This window comes from Thermobia domestica, chromosome 7 (genome assembly GCF_964235325.1).
Source record: "Thermobia domestica chromosome 7, izTheDome1.hap1.1, whole genome shotgun sequence".
Lineage (NCBI taxonomy): Eukaryota > Metazoa > Arthropoda > Insecta > Zygentoma > Lepismatidae > Thermobia > Thermobia domestica.
Genome location: NC_137460.1, coordinates 77,332,389 through 77,341,884, shown reverse-complemented (window position 1 = coordinate 77,341,884; position 9,496 = coordinate 77,332,389). Strand labels below are relative to the sequence as shown.

General features: G+C 34.0%; 1 pseudogene; it reads left to right on the top strand.

Moving 5' to 3' along the window:
• Positions 1-1,695: 1,695 nt before the first annotated feature.
• Positions 1,696-2,603, top strand: LOC145689227 (proteasome subunit beta type-4 pseudogene; annotated as a pseudogene).
• Positions 2,604-9,496: the final 6,893 nt, after the last annotated feature.

Below are 9,496 nucleotides of genomic sequence, written 5' to 3'. Positions count from 1 at the left end.
CGTTGAATTTTTTCAATCTTATGCTCTGTCTGCATGTCTGTTTTACGGCTAATGTTGAAGGCCGATTTAATGAAGAAAAGTAATCGTTTCTATGCAATGAAAATTAATTTGGAATAGTTGCGTTTTTCCCGATTATTTCCTTTTACTCGTTCTTATTTATTTTTACTTTCTTTCTATAAATTACAAATTAGATGAGTTTAACGATATATATGTCTATATGTCTCAAAACGAAACGTTAGATTATGTACGCAATACTTCAAAATAATTTGCATTATGAGTGTCTTCATAGGAGCAGAAAGCAAAGGTGATTAAGAGCTTCACCTTTATAGCTGAGGCTACTTCAACCATTCAAAATCCGCCCACATTTACTTACAACAAATGCTTAAATTAGATCCAATCATGACCAAGAAGAATTTCGGCAAATTCGTAACCATAGTTATTTTACAATTTGAAGAACCAAGAAATTTTGGTCAGGAATTTGGATTGGCATGACAACCGATCAACTGCTAATGTGTACAATGTGAGTCATTGTTTCAGTAACGTTCATTTTAAGTCAAGAGACAATGATCTATCACTTGAAAGTGTAGCCGAAACTATAAAATTTAAAGAAAGGCATGTTAAAGTTAACATAAATAAACTTTCTTTTTTATCAAACTGTGTCATGCGAATCGAGTAGAAACTAACCTAATGCTTGAAGTACGAATTGGGCAATAGACCACTTGTCTTCTTTTTATGATAGTTTAGTGTGAAAAGGCAGAAACCAGCTTAAAAGAAATTGTTCCTTCCGAGAACACATTATCGTTAAATCCTGTATATACAATCAACGAAGTTTTTTGTATTACATCGTGTGATATCGTTCTGCCCGGCTAACTTTCATCAACTATATCTCTAGTATGTGAAATATATTCAGCAACGTTTGGACAATGTCGTTTTCATTGGTTACTCACGTCCAAGAACGAGGGGTGGAGAGCAAGAAATCAACGACAGACGCAATAATCGACGATTTCAAACCATCAATTGTACCCCAAGGATTTTATTTGGCAAACGTCTCCAACAAAGGAAGATTTATAGAGCTTTCAACTAATCATCTTTAATCAGCGGGTGTTAACATACTTCACGTTTCTGCCGGCGAATATTCCTTGACGATTTCAGCATCAGTAACTGAAGTGACAACAGACATATCGTCAGTTCTTGTGGGAGAGGATACTAATTTGTTAGTCCTCTTGGCTTCAATTGCAAGTGCTCGAGCTCCCTTTCTTCTAGATTCATATCGCTTCGATATCAATGGTAACCTCGGCAAAGTGGTTCATCGTCAATGCATGAGAACTGTAGCAACGTAATCTGCTAAAACAGCATTCGACATACCTTCACTTCCACCAACATCAGCCACAGGAAAGGATCATTTTTACAGAAGTTTTCACCGGGATCAACAATGGAATGGTAGCATTTATCACCAACGAACTGGGGTTGATGATAGATAGTAATATATGGTAATGCTGATTGATGGTAATTACAAACTTATTCCGAACGAAAATGTCTCACATCTAAAAATATCTTGCACATCATGTTCTTTTTTAGTATGTTGGTTGCAAAGAAATTGCGAGTGCGGAAACAGTTGCTTAAACTACTCAACAATGGATGGTTGTTCTTTTGATCATGGCTCTGAAGGATATGCACACATTCTAGCTGAGAACAATGACAAAAAGGAACTTGGGAATTGCCTTCAAGGATGGCGTTGCTATTTCCGCAGACATTTTGGGCTACTATGGTTCGTTATGGGGCGTTTACACTTAGTCGATTTGCGTTCGATTCAGTTGAATTGACGTCACTTTCAACTTAATCGACCGTGTAAACGGGACTTCAACTTAATCGCTTGTTGATCGAAGGCGACTAATCGACTGGCAACTGAATTAAAAGACGTTCTATTTTCTGTGGTTGAAATAATTGAACACATCCATCGATCTAATTCGGCCTAGTTGCTTCGATTTAGTGGCAAATGCAGCGAGTCGATTTAGTAGTGCGACTAAATCGACTAAGTGTAAACGCTCCATTAGCGAGATTTCGCAACTGCTCTAGACTACTGAAAGTGAATAACAATGTGATCCTGGGTGGCGGTGGAGATTACGCTATTATCAGTATTTGAAGGATATTATAGAAGAAAAACTAATTGATGAAGTGTGCTTGGATGATGGTTTTAACTTGAAGCCCAAATCTCTGTACTGTTGGCTAACACGTGTATTATACAACAGAGTAGTAGATTCGATCCGTTCTGGAATAACTTCATTGTTGGAGGTTTAGAGGATGGAAAACCGTTCCTTGGCACTGTTGATTTGAGAGGTACTGATTTTGAAGACTTCCAGATAGCAATAGGATATGACTCTTACATAGCATTGCCATTAGTGAGGGAGACTACTGATAAGAATCACATGACCGCTGAGGAAGCTAGGAAGCTGCTTATTAAATATCTGTAGGTGCTGTATTATCGCGATGCAAGATCTTTTCCTAAGTTCGAAACCACAATTTTAACGAAAGACGGTGTTAAAGTTGAAGGACCACTGGAGCTGACAACTAAATGGGATGTAGGTCATATGACTGTTTGTTGAAGTCAAAGAAACTCCATTCTTTGCCTGTTGCGTTAAGTTTTCAAGAAAATTTCATCTGTTTTTTTTTTTTTTTTTTTTACTTCTTACTACTGTGGTAGTTCTGAAAAGTAAAAAGAAACTAGTGCGTCTGTGCCATCCTGAAGAAACTATCGTTAGAATTTTGATATATCTGTACTACTTTGAATTATCTGATTGCTAAATCAATAAAAATAATTTAATTATATTTTTTAATGTTGTCCCTTGATTATTAAATGTATGAATACAGCAGTAGTCCCTTGAACTGTAAACACGGGAAATATAATGTTTAATAGATACAAACTCTAAAATTTGAGTGCCTGTAGAAATTGCCCCTTTTTTGTGGCAACTTTTAAAAAGTGTGTAATGGATCTTTTAAAAATACTGAAACACATATTCAATTATTTTAAATGAGGAGTTTATATGTAGAGTTTCATCTCGTTAATTCGAGGAATTCATGAAAAACATTATTCTTGGCCAAAAAATAATAAAATAAAATAAATCCTTTACTTCCCTAAGGTTACGTATTGACAAAAAAATAAATAAACGCTTTACCACCTTAAGGTACGTATTTTTAAAAAAAAATGTATATTTCTTATCGCTTCCTTTTGTGTTAAAAGAAGTTTTCTATCGAAATTTCAAGTTTCTTAAGGTAACAGTGTCGCCTCGGTTCCGGTGTCATTTTACCCTGGTTTATAGTAATATACATTATATATAAAACAAGTACAGATATTTAGTTATAATTCATCTTACAAGTTAGTATTAAAAATTATTCCTTTCTAGTATGCTAGATCTGTTGTATAGGCGATGATACTCTGGGAAAATCTTCAAGGATTTAAACACTCATCCACTTTATTTCTTTCTCAACGATTTATTTTCTTGCTATTTCTAGAAGTCCTCACCTTTTCTTGTTTTGTGTTTCTAAGAACCATCCACAGAGACCGTGAAGCGATAGTTGTACAAACACAAGTATTGGTTGGTCTGTATTTCGTTGATTCGTTGTGGTTTTTGTTTTCCCAACTTTTTATTTCTTTTATCGAACCCCTCCTCGCAAATCAACATTTTTCCTTTTAGTCTTTTCTTTCCCTCTTTGCTTCTGTCAAGTTTCTTGATTTTTCTTTTTTCTCTCTCTCTCGCTTCTCATCCACCATCGACCCTGTTGCCCTCCTCCTTCCGATCAATGAAGCGGTTATTAGTTGCGTCTTACAGCTTCTTTCGCTTCAGCGATTTGTCAGTTTCAGGCTTCAAAACTCTCTCCAATTCTTCGCCAGAAAGTTCAACCATCTTTCTTCCTCATTCTTACTGTGTCCTTTTCTTTTTTCTTTCTTCAGTTTGCCTCTCGGCTAGCATTCCTATTGACTATGTCAATGTTCTCGTAAGAGTCCGTCTTCCTATGTCAGTCAGTCAATATTGCGGCAGTCTTGGTATTACAAAACGGTGCGTCTAAAGTCAGGACTACCACAATATTGATGACAGATGTCCGAAGAGGGACATTCAGGAAGGTACTCACGCATTTTACTTTTAATGTGGATTCCGTTTCTGTTTCAGTTTATAATAATTAACATGTACTGTGTCAGTTTTTAATAATAAACATGTACAGATAAGTATTAAACCCAGGGGTGTAGTCACGGGGGATCCTTCGAGACTAGGGCCTCCCAAATGATCTGAATCTCGCAAACAACTCTAAAATAAAATTCGAGTTCTTTTTTCCCACACTTTCTTCAAAGTGATGTTTTAGTTTCAATTGTTATGTATTTCATTATATAAAATGTACTGCTTAGTGACATGTTTTAATTGAAAATTTATAATATAAAAGTGTGAGTACCTTCAAATCTTAAATAAGTGTGTTTATCTTATTATAAATATGAGGAAATAGATATGATATGGGGGAATAGATATGATGGAAAAGCTTGTATACTAATACACACTTTCCTCTCATATCTATTCTGTCTATCAACACAAAACTTGGTACACACATTTCTTATCCCATCGGTATTTTTCGAGATACATTTGGATTGTGTGCTTTTACCCGGGACCACTAAAGAGAGGTCCAAAGTTGATGAGAGCAATTTCCTGAGGGAATTTTTCCGACATTCTCCCAGTTTTCCCTGTTCAAATACTTTAGGGGCCCAATAGCACCTCTGGAAAGCTTGTTTCATTCTGAAAAGAATGAACGATAAACCATGACTTTCCAATGAACAGTTTTGATGCAATAGCTATTTTACTGTGAGTCTAAGATTTTCTTTATACTAACAGGGTTAATGGGCCCCAGGGACATACTCCGTTGTCCATGGCAACTAATTTTTTTGTGCATTAAGATATGTTTGTTATGTTTAACGAATGGACTAGGTTTGATTTTAAGGTTCGGATGACATGTTCATGTCCCCTTCCTTCTCAGTATTGTCAAGATTCAGCCACGAAAAGTAATTTAGTAGTGATGGGTATTTCCGGAATGATTCGTTCCAAAAACAACGGATCCTTCCGTGGAATAAAATATCAAACTTCTGAAAGGAACCGGATTGACTTTGATTCAATCAAGAGAAGGATTCACACATAGTAATTAAAAAAAAGAAATGGATTCGTTCAATCAAGTTGACTGGCTGAGTCAGTTGATTCGGTTGCTGGAAACAGGGAACGCAACTAAAAATGAAATGAAATCTTTAAGTTTTACGTCCCACGGTTATGCCGGTTAGGCTAAAGGAGGCGGTGATGATGAATAATGAATGAAATGGTGGAATGAAGAAAGTGGGAGGAAACGGGAGAACCCCGAGAAAACCCACGCACACGGTGTTTGAACGCAACTAAGCAACATATGGTTATATCCAGTTCATGCATTTATATGGATGAAATCGGATAAAAATAATACTTCAGAAAGAGAAACATTACTTGACAGAGAAGCAAATAATGAACCTACTACGTATGTCTAGGAATAATCAAACCTTATATATATATATATATATATATATATATATATATATATATATATATATATATATATATATATATATATATATATATATATATATAGCATATGAAAATGTTAATTTTGGAAAAACTGTTTGCATGAGCAATAACAGTTACTCTTAAATATTGTATACATTAATAAGTATCCTAAACTAAATGTTTCAATAACAAATTTTAATTTTATCAGTTTTTGCTTAACTCCCCTTTTCTTCCGTCTCCACCTAAAACAGTTTGCAATAACTTTTCAGTTCATAAAAATTAGTTTGATTACTTTGGCTGACAAGAGAAAATCATACCAGAGAATCAAATGGGAATTCGTAATTATTAAACTTACTGGAACCAAAGGACTCGATCCAGAAGAACGAATTCTTGTTTGAAATGGATTGAAAGGAGTCGATTTTACAAAAAGAACAGGAGTGTTCATCACTATATTTTAGTTGAGATAGAATGTATGGAAATTGAATATATGTACATTAATTAATATATAAAAATATTTGACTGCTCCACAGAAAACACATGTGTTCTTCCTCTTCTTCTACGCTTGTTGACGTCGGTGAAAGTTTCAATGATGTTACTAAACTTTTATTTAAATGGATTTTTTCGGACTGGGACAACCTTAAGTAAACTACTCTCCTGTTAGAGGTCTGCAGGGGCCGGAATTTTTAGCCTGGACCCGGTCCATGAATTTATAATGTGAGGCCCGACCCGAGTCCGAAATATATTTTAGCATTTAGGCTCGAGCTCTAGCTGAGCTCGTGTGATAATCAAATGAGCGGGAAATAAGCCCGAATTATAGAAACTTAATAATTAACGCAAAATTATATTTTTTTTACAGCAATTAGAGGTTTAATTTTGTAGTTGTGCTTTAAAAATTCTCCAGAAACAACGGTCCAATAAATATCGTTGTATATTATATTTACAAAGTTAGACCTGAAAAGACCCGAGAAATATGGTTCTATATTTAAAAATTTACTGCCCGAGCCCCGCCCTGACCCGAAGTGATTTGGAGGCCCAAGACCGACCAGGTCGGGCTTAAGCCGGTTGACTCAGCCTGAGCCTGTACAGACTTCTATCTCCAGTTCACAAACATTAAAGGACAAAATATGAAGTGGTAAAGTGTGATTGTTTCCCACTTCGTAAATAAAGGTTTCAGTAATGTATTGCTTATCTTTCCTGCCATTATTGGCAGATCTTATAATTATAGTGTATAATGTATAATACTCTTGAAAAGACCCATACAAAACAGTCACTGCTGCATTCTAATGATGTGAGAATAATAGATTGTTTTTTTCTTTTTAATTCTTCACACAAAACCAAAAATAGTTTGTAACAGGTGGTTAATGCTTAGGAATGACTAAGAACAAACAAAAATGTTCAACTCATTAGAAAATAAATGACGTTCGCAATTCTTGTAGTTTTTCCCCTTTTCCTTTTTTCAAAGAGCAAACAAATCACGTCTTCGAGTGTTCGCTTACTTTTTTTTTTTTTTTTACTGTGGCTCTCTTTTACAAATCGAAAGCCAAATTGAAATAAACCAAATGACGGGACTGTAGTAGAAGAAGAAGTAGTAGTAGTAAGAAATTCAGAGAAGGGAGAAGAGAAAGAAAAAGTAAATTTTCAACCGAAAAAGGTAGAAGCGATGTTCTTCAAAGTCTATATGGACTCAAATTACGGAAAACTTACCAGGTTGTAAGATTCCCTTTTTTTTAAAAAAAAAAAAAAAAGAAAGTACCGACATAGGGAAAAGAAAGAGAACACTCAAAGAAAGATATAAGTAAAAGAAAATAAGACGATACCATTTTGTTTGATTGCTACCTGTTCCTTCCTTCCTGTTCTTGATCGAGAGTGAAATCATCGTCGTTTTCTTCTTTTTACCTTTCCTTTTCTTATTTATTTTTCTCTTTTTTTTAACCGAGGGTTTTATTTCGGCTTTCGTCGTCATAGCCGTCGTCAAGTAAATCGCTTCTACAACTCTCCCTCAGAAAAAAAAAAATAAGCGAAGTGTAAAGAAGATGGACTTGGTGGCATTCGAAACGAGCACAAGTCACAACTCAATGTAAGAGTATCTTCATCTTCTTCTTCCTTTTTTGTAATAAGAACAAAAGCTCATCATTTGTCTATTCGTCTTTCGAGGAACCTTAACAAAGTAAAACGTAAAACAACAGGATAAAGTAGTACAGAGCAAACGCACAGAGAAGAAAACGTATAATTGGCAAAGAGTAAAACAAAGAAAAAGAAAAGGAACACCTCCGATTTGTTATCCGCTCTTTATCTCGTTTTTCTCCATCCGAAAAACCGTCACAGAAAGATCAGAAAGACCTTTGGTGTAAAAGAAAGATGATTTACTTCATAATGATGTTGAGGGTTCTCGTTTTTTTTTTCATTTTTATTATCCTTATATACATTTTTCTTTTTTGTATTTCTCTATCATCTTAACTACAACAGCTTCCCATGGGAATCATTTATTTTTGCTTGTTTTTTTTTTTCCTTTCTTTCTGTCGTTTTATGGCAGTTTTCCAGGAGACAAGTGTGTGTTGATGTATACACTAAGGAATTTCCCGGTTACGTGGCCAAGTCATATATCAAGTATGTGAAGAATTATATATATATATAAGAATAAAATAAGGGAAGTTTAGAAGAAAATAAATAGTTATCCTCACCACATAAATGCACACACAAACACCATACATAGTCCAAGATGCATAAGATTATTATAAGAGAAAAACTTGCAAAACAATATATTTTTTTAATTCTGATATTCAAGATTCTTGAAACAAAATAACGTAGCTAATCTGGAACATTGTACACTATTATTATTTCTGACTACCTGTTTGAAGTGTGTTTTATTCGAGTGGAAATTATTCAAATTCTTAGCAATAGTATCCACTGAAATTTGAGGAAATTCAATCAGGTTGCGAATATTGGGTCAGTGGGCAATTTCAAATATGTTGTGAGCAAATTACATGAATGAAAAACATTGATTAAAAAAAAACATTTTTGCAACTTTGTAAGTTACAATAATAAAATACTATTTATAAAGCTTTGAAGTACTATCACCTTGAAGTTTCTGAATGTTCATGGTTGCACAAAACAAAATGTTAATCTGAAACATTGTTTAGTGCTGTGTTTTCTGGCCATCTCTTTGAAATCATGACATTTTTTATTGGAACTTGTTAAAATTTCAACTAATTATACACATAAATATTACTGAAATTTGAGGAAAGTCAATTACATGGTCAAAATTACGCGTGTGGACATTTTCTAAAGCGTTGACAGCACATTAAAAGAATTGGCAAAAATATATTTCTATAACACTTTTTACTGTGCAATCATGAATTCTACAATTACACAAAAATATTATATGGTTTTCTTTTGCTTCTATGACCTTGAAGTTTCTGGTTATTCTAGTATTCAAAGTTGTACAGAACAATATATAGTTAATGTGATACATTGTTCGTTATTTTCTGGCCACTTGTTTGAAGTTTGTTACATTATGCTTGTACTTTATCAAATTTATAGTAATATAGTCTCATAGTTTTCAAATTTGCTGACCAACAATACGAACTGGATAGTTTCAAACATGTGAGAAAATTACAAAAATAAAAAAAAATACTTTTGTTTTAAATCCACATTCTGTTATATACAACATTGAACATTACACTAGGAAACAATGTTGTATACTTTCGTGCTACGATGCCTTTGAAAATGAAGAATAACAAAATTGTTTTTAAACTTAAAAAATGGTGCTACACAAGAACAATAAAACTTCTTGAGGTAACATTGATATTGAAGTGTGCTCTCATTAAGGTCTTTTATTATGACACTTGCAAAGATGGCAGTAGATACTATATACTGAAAAAAAAATAATTTGTAATTAAATTGCCAAATATCAATGTAAAATCATTGACCCTTCA